Below are 8,920 nucleotides of genomic sequence, written 5' to 3' on the forward strand. Positions count from 1 at the left end.
ACGGTCACATTTAATATCCGTTTATAGATTTAGTTAAATAATGCATATCAATTCACATTTCCCTGTTAATATCCAAAGTAAATATAGAATCATTATATCATTATCATTTATAAAATATAAAATTAGGAATTAAAAAAACCCAGTGATAGTTCTCTGCTGGAAGAAGTCACAAGAAACAACAACAAGTCACTCGACAGCGTAACCAAGGGAGGGGGGGGGGGGGGGGGGGTAATTATCATTTAACGTGAGTGCAAGTGCAGACATACATCATATTACCGATTGTCCCGCGCCATATCACTGCTACCTTATGATGTCAAGTGGAGCATACCAAAGCAAAAACTCAACTCAGTAATATCATGAAACCAAATCTTTAATTGTTGTGTTCATTCATATTTCAATTCTAATTTTGAAGTACACAGGATAACCTCGTTTGTTTTTATACTTATTGTACCTTTCCTAATTCGATCATGTTCAAAGTAAGAGGGGAAGTTTTTATTGCAATACTCATTTTAGTTACATTTGCACATATTTAATGGAGCAATTGCACCCCATTAATAAATGATTAGCTAACGTGTGAAATTATTAACTGTTTACATTTTATACATGACATTTATTCTTTTTACCTTAAATGCTACAAATGAGTCCTAACTTGACAAAATGACAATATGAAGCAGTAAACTGTTCATTTGGTTCAGTTTTCCGCATTGCGAAAGTATTTTTTTTTAAATGGCTGTTTTTTTTACCTCGTTTTCAAATGATATGGGGTTAAGTCATGGTAGGTTATTTGATATGCGTTGTATACTATAAAGGTGAAGTTTGACCTAGCAGCGATATTTTTCTTCGTAACTAACCTGAATATTATCATATTCGAATAGGCGTTTGAACAGAGGTAAAATAATTACAAGATTGAGAAGGTTTCACTTCAATATATGTATTTCCTATTTTAGGGTAATTTTTTATCCTGATTTATAAGATAACTTTAATTTAATACTTGTAAATTGAGATGGATAACAAAGCTACCGGGTATAATATGATGCTGAATATATCAGCAAGTGATCCTATTTCACGTGGTATAGGAAAATGCATTTTGTTTGTTTTTGTTGTTGCTTTGGTAATGATGTCATTTATGTCATTCAATTTCTTCCCCTTAATTCACGAACAATTATAACACGTATATTTTTTTTTTTTTAAATATTGATTTGTATCTTCTGTATAAAACCGTCAATATATGAAAAAAAATGTTTTTCAATCTTTCGCTCCCCTACCCCCTTTTTTACATACCATTAATGTCGATTGTTCAAATTAATATAAATTCATTAGCTATTTTATATGATACAGATATCAAAAGCATGAATTGATTTCATCCGTTTCAGGTTGGTGTGTTTCAAAATTATGGGCTGAGAGTCTGTTATGCTTTAATTATATCCTATGAAATATGGACACTATTTGCAAACAAACGTGTAAGTTGTACATAGTAAAATCACACCACACCATGATAAACGGAACAGTTCAATCAAAACCCAAAAAGCTAGTTGATTAGTTTGGGCATATGTTGCATCAGTCACACTTCTAAAATTATATTTTAAACTATATAAATCAATACAAAGCATCTTGTATGTCAACTACAAATAGTTCGTTTCTTACTGCAAAAACCTTTGATAAAATATTTATAAAACGGAATCAATGACTTTTAAACAATTTTTAAATTTCTTACACTGTGCACCTGAGCATTAGTATGTGTTAGTGAGTGCATGATATACCACATGTTTTTATCTTTATTGGCTCTACCTTATACGCTACACCTTTTATGTTAACGTGATTCTCTACTGCCATTTTCAACCTTATAATGTTAATTGGTCATACTTACTCCACTCATGGTAATCTGCTAGATAGGGGAGATACATGTACACCTACATGCCCATGGAACACATGTTAATAGAATTTTGATTAAAATATATTTACATATTTATAAAGATTTTAGATATATTCGTGATGCTTACTTTAATGTCACGGACATGAAAACCTTGTTCACTTTCGTAGATTTGTGAGACATTATTCATATATTATATCATATTATTGTTTTATAAAATGTGGATCAATTAACCTGCAAGACTCCTTTACGGCATTTATACATATCTCTGTCCATTTCAATCTTTACATGATATTTTTAATTTAATTTTCATTGTGATCCCCTTGCACTAGCTTAACCCCCACACATTTCCTGCTTCTGATTGTATAAGATAAACGACGTTTTATATGATTTTAATATTGATTATTTAAATGGTTCCCCGAAACTAAAAGATTATTCTGGCTATAAATGACTATAGTTGTCGATGGGCCATTAGACTTAAACAGGCAAACAAACAAAAAATATTTACTGAGCCATTATAAAATATGCATTATATCACGTCCTTAAATCTTATTGTTTGTTTATGGTTTAAGTTCTCCAACTTGCTTATAGCATACAAGAAGATATGAAGGCGATAAGAAGCAAATATATTTATAATAAATATAATTAAGATAATTCGCGGTCCTTATATACCGCTTTATCACAACCTAGTTCGTAGGTCGTCTCAAAGCGGTTCACAAAATATTATCCGTGGTTATAGGGCCTTTGCAACCAGCCAATATCTTTCTCAACTCCCTTGGGAGCATACAGCCGGTGCTGCCATTTCGGCGTTCACAGCTAGCATTCTACAATTCTAGCACTGCCCAACCACGTACTCATTTACAGCTGAGTAGACTGGAACAAGCAGAGTAAAGTATCTTGCTCAAAGATACAACACAGTGCCGTGCCGTGAATCGAACCCGCAACCCTTTGGTCACGAGCCCGGCGTCCTACCACTAGACTACCGTGCATAAATGGTCACTTGGAATTGTCATTTCACTGGAGACAAGATAGCACGACACTGCCAACAATATTCCGATTTGACCTATATTTACAAGGCGGGTTTTGTTGACGAAGCAGTAGACGCGTACCCTTCCGGCACACCTGGTCTTATTATCTTTGTACATTTTCAGTGGTCTCCATGCAATCTTTCCTTTGTTCATATATTGCCATTGTTTTATCGAAAGTTAAAAATATGGCTTTGTCGACACTTTGGTATTCTATTTCAGTTGTTTTCATAAGGAATAATTCTCGAAAAGGTAATTCATGTTCAAGAAAAAAGAAAGATGTTGGCTTCAAGTGTAGTATTTGAGCAGCAGATAGAAATGAAGAAAACAGAATTGGTGTTTTTTAAATGAACAAGATAAGACATCATGCTGTAGAAACCTGCTTCAGACACTACTTACCAAGGATTCACAACAACTGTTATTATTTCACTACCACATAATAAAGTCTTCCTTTCTCTTAAGAACATACTATTTTGTCCCTTTAATGTTCTTTATAAACAGCATAGTCTGTATCCGTAGTGTTTTCGACGCCATTTATACAACATATTGAAAAAAGGATGACATCCTTTCAAGAATAAAATAAAACAAAAAACTTCAGTTATGAGCTTTAAAAAGTAAATACGGAAACATCTAATTTATACACTATATTGTTAACTTGTTTTACAGCCCTTGAAAGAGAACCTAACGAGTAGAGAGGAAGCTGCAATATTTGTTGTCTGGTTAACATACGGTCACGTGCCCGGAAATTGCAAAGAAAAGTCTTACTATTGACATGCAAATTGTGCTGCAGTATATTGTTTGTAGAATCCGGTGAATGTCGGGAATTTCCGGGCTGATTAATCATAATGATTTGATGGTGTTGTTAAAAGAAAACACATGACTCCAAAACGTCAAAACAAACACGTGTATCACTTCAACTGATTCTATTTGTGTCGTATTTTTTTTCTCCCCTTTTTTGAAATAATGTAAAAATATCACCTGTGAGATTATGGAAAGTTGTCGATTGTGCAGCTGTACGAAGCGAATACATTTGTGATAATTGTTGATGAAAGGAAATTCCTACAATTTTAAGATGTATCATCTTTCTTTTTCTTTAATAATTTAAAAAATGGATTAATACAATACGGACGGTAATTCATGAACGGCAATCTCTAAACGAGTTAGAATCATATTCTTATAAAAATAGGTGTAAAAGAGGCACGGAACTTCTTTGTGTTGATAAAAAAAACCTAAAGAAATTAAAAATGGAAATAACTGTCATATCTAAATTTGAATCAGCCATGTATGCCAATGCATCACGTAAAAACCATTTGCTTTCTTTCTATTAATCGGATAAACAGGTAAAAGCTGGCAAAAACTTCAAGATAACATCACATGTACATAAAGTTGACACACGCTAAAGGCAAACCTGATTTGTTCATTACTATTGGACTTATCGTGTGATAGAGGCACCAAAGAAAAATACCCCATTCTTTAGGGTCTTCCCACAGAAGTCGCCTCTTACGAATCATTCATTGATCATAAGTAACAACACATGTATTATTTTCTCAATCACACATATGAAGGGTTTATTAATATAGAGAGATATATAACAACACACTGTATTACATTATATCGAAACCAAAGCCTCAGCACCTGAATTGTGTCTTTTCGCATAGACAAACTTGAAAATAATTTTCAATAAAATCACATCAGTAGATAAAATAAAAAGAAAGATATTTTAACAAATCTACAAAAATATCTTGTACCTAACATGGAATATGCATATTGGCATTTATCGTGTAAGAAATTAATTAAGTGGTTTTTTTATCAATAAATCTAAATGAATACCGAGGTGTCATCAACAGTAATTTAAGCTCAGAATGGTCGTTTTCAGACATAATATGATATCTGCCAAGAGAAAATAATCTATGTTACGATGTTATGTGGTCGATATAAAATATTATATTGTTGATATCTTTCAGAAAACTAGCCGCTTGGTCAACATTTCTTGTAATTAATATACACATATACCCCCACTGCACACACATTAACTTACATTTACTTACGAGGTCAAATATACTCTTACTTGCTATTTGAAAGAATTGTTAGCTTAATAAGTTTTTTGAAGAACGTTCAAATTGTTTTATTTTTCTCATGTTAACAAATACTTTGTTTTTGCAAGTGAAATTGTAAATCTATAGTTAATTATTAAGCGTAAGATTTTATTTTATCTAAATTATCGTCGAAATTGATTTTTCATTAAATCCTGTTAAGCTGACATTGTATTGAACATACGTGTCCATATCGACCCCATGGTTAAACCTCGACGTGTGCATTCCCTATCAACCCTTCCTTATACAAATATTTATATCAGCTACGCTAATCGTAATTACAGTACATGTCGCCTACATGGTAAGAAGTCTGTGGACTTCAAACCTCTGCTATCACTGCAGTGATAAATACCCATATCAATTACACTCTAAGGAGGTCAAGTATCGTTACTATTGATGACCCGGTTTTCAAAATATTAATTCTTTGGGACGTTTTTTGATGCCACATTTCAGCTTATTTCTATATTTTAGACAATAAATATATCATATCGAAATTTCGATGTTACATATTTCATTTTCCTAATTTGAAACATGATTTAAAGTCGTCTACTGAACCTGTCATAGGAAGGTCAGGGTTTAGACATCCCACCCCCACGTTTCATTATACAAGTACATTTTGTCAGTCGTATATCAATGTGACGACCAGATAACACGACATTTATATGTAACGATAGACGACATTTGGTTAACATTGATTTCATTGCACACTTCATTTTGATATTTACATTTCCTTCGTACACCTCTTATACTTACCAACCAGAAATGTTGTCATAATCCGATAAAAGAAAGATTCCTTACACGTTAACATTTCCGACCGTGCATAATGGTATAAGTTTCTGGCCCTCTTTTTCTCCTCTTTTACGGTCCCTTACATCATCAATGAATCCTAGAAGGACCAAACAACTGTATGGTGCAGTGTACTTTACTTTAAGCTGACTGTATTTGTTGCCGAATTTTTAAGGTGCAATCGCCTGTATTTGTCATGTTCATCTTTTAAGATTCAAGGCGGCATACTCTGCTGGAGGAGGTTTAGTCCCTGAGGTAGACTTGATGGCCACATTTATCTATTTTAAGTTGTAGCATTGTTCATAATATACACACTTTACATTATATCTAATTGATAATATACAACGTTTTAATAATATATACAACATTTGATATAGCGCCCTATCTAGCTAACATAACCAGCTTACATTAAGTAAACTTTACTTCAGATTAGTTGACAAACAAAGGTTTATTTGTGTTTTACGATCGTTTAAAAAACGTCAACAAAACTATAAACGTTGGAGGCACGGTAGTATAGTGGTAAGGAGCCGGACTCGGGTTCGAGTCACGTCATGGCTCTGTGTTGTATCTTTGAACAAGATACTCTACTCCGCTTGTTCCAGTCTACTCAGCTGTAAATGAGTACGTGGTTGGGCAGTGTTAGAATGGTTAAATGCTTGCTGTAAGCGCCGAAATGGCAGCACCGGCTGTATGCCCCCCGGGGAGTTGAGAAAGATATTGGCAAGTTGCAAAGGCCCGAATAATTGTTATTTTCATTATTAACAGCTTTGGTCATTTCAGGACGTGTCAGGTGTACGTGGTGAAGGGAACCCGGAGTAGCTGGAGAAGCAAAACACAGACCAACGGCAACTGGCGACTGCCCCACATAGGCCTCGAATCCACAACCCAGTGTTGGAAGGCTATTAATCGTAGACAGTCAGACACATTAACCACTTTTAAAAACCTTTTCCCGATATTTCTCAATAATTCAATTTCGAGTGAAATTTTCTTTAAAGCAACATCAAGCTTATCAGGCTTTGAACAATTGCGGCCTTGGTTAACCTCAGTTATATATCATACAATTATCTTGCTGTAAAAACGTATTTTGCAGCGTATCAGTCTTCGATTTTCTCATTTATGCTAATCAAGTAGAGCTTACGATCTGTATATACTGTACAGTAGTTATCACTGTCCTTGACTTATCGGTCGGCTTAGAAGGTAAAAATTATCAGACCTGAGACATGTTATCGCTTGATTCTAGAAGACGACATATACTGGACCTTGCTGCGAGTTCAAAAATTGATATTTTTTGTTTCTCCTCAAGATGACATATATATCTACACTTCCGGTCAGGGATGGATATTCAATATCATCATCATCTCCGTCGTCGTCGTCGTTGTCATCATCGTCGACAAGATTTGACCCTAAGGGGTGTGAAGCTCATCATCATCATCATCATCATCATCATCGTCGTCGTCGTCAGCATCGTCGACAAGAGTTGACCCCAAGGGGTGTGAAGCTCATCATCATCATTGTCGTCGTCATCATCGTCGACAAAAGTTGACCCTAAGGGGTGTGAATCTTCAGCGACATGGTGGCCTTCTTGGAGATTCTCCTGTTAAAACAACTGTATGAAGCCACGTTAAGAATGCATTGACACCAAGTCCACAATTCAATGACCATAGCAGACCCCGTAAGAGAACACCGATATGCTGGGAATTATGAAATCTTCGTTTACATTTCTTGAAAATACCACTTGTATTTGATGTGGGAGAAAACTAATCATTACCAACTTTCAGAGTAAGTCAGACATCCCTCATCCCTCTTGGTAAGATTCTTAAAAGGCATAAAGGTGAAGACGGAGGGATTCCCAAACAATTGTATGGCGTCACATCAACAATTATATGATGTCACGTCAGCAATGCATTGACGTCACGTCAACAATGCAGTGACAATAGCAGATCACGGAAATTATGAAATCAACAGTTGTATGTCGTGAAATTACAACTTGTATTTGATGTTGAAGAAAAAGAATCATTCCCCACTTTAAGAATAAGAAAGACAAATCTCAGCCCTCGGGGTCTGGACCTCGTCGAAACCTCAGGCTAGACATTTAATAATCTTGCCTCTTGGGTTGAGATTGCTTCTGTCCTATCCCCCAAGTGAGGACAGATTATATTAGCTTTCCTAACAGGTACACAGAAAAGATCTATATTTTTGGTGATCCCCACCTCATGGAGCATTTGAAATATCAGTCTTTTCTCTTAATATTTTGTTTGTTTGTTTGTTTGTTTGTATTGCGTTTCGGCAGCGTCTCCCTTAACGGCGAGAGAGACTAAAATGTTGTCACAATCTGACGGGATGGAGTGTTACGTTGTAGGTCAGCACATTTCATGGGGATGACATTTTAAAGATTTTTTTTACATGAGAATGCAAAAACATGCGTTCATTGAATTCTTTTATTGTGTACATAACGGCGACTTTCCGTCTAATATGTCTCTGTATATAGGTCAAGGCCAATATCGTCTAGTCTGTTGATGCTAGGGAAACTTTTACCATAATTAAACATCCAATTGCTTTATGGTAACTGATTCATTAAAATTAATGTTGCAGACACAGAAATCAAGAAATGTATTAAATAATCATCCACAATATAATTTCTATTATATTCCTTAGAAAATCACACAACCATCGCAATATCGCATTAAATCTGAAGCTAAAGTCGGTTAGTGGGTTGGCATTTGTTCTCATTTTTTTAAGATAAAAAATATGTAATTAACGCCTACATGATCTACTGACATGTATATATCTAGCAATGCAGTTTGGTTATGATGTCACATCTGTCATCGAGTTGTGGCAGACATGTTGACAACATTAGTAGGTAGAGTAACAACACAGAATGCAATAAAAAGCCTTATACTATGTCATGAGCACACAAATCGCCCTAATTAAAATAAAAAGAATTGAACGATGTAAAGAATTAATTTTCCATAATATCTAATCAAAAAAGTTTTTATTTAAGAATTGTTGTTGTTGATTAAAATGATGATGATGATGATGATGATAATGATGTTGATAATGATGCTGATGATGTGTCAAAATAAAGCATATTTGATATAGAAGATTTTGACATGATAGCAAATAACGTGTTTAGAACGAGATTTGTG

The sequence above is a fragment of the Mizuhopecten yessoensis genome, unplaced genomic scaffold (assembly GCF_002113885.1).
Source record: "Mizuhopecten yessoensis strain PY_sf001 unplaced genomic scaffold, ASM211388v2 scaffold9967, whole genome shotgun sequence".
Classification (NCBI taxonomy): domain Eukaryota; kingdom Metazoa; phylum Mollusca; class Bivalvia; order Pectinida; family Pectinidae; genus Mizuhopecten; species Mizuhopecten yessoensis.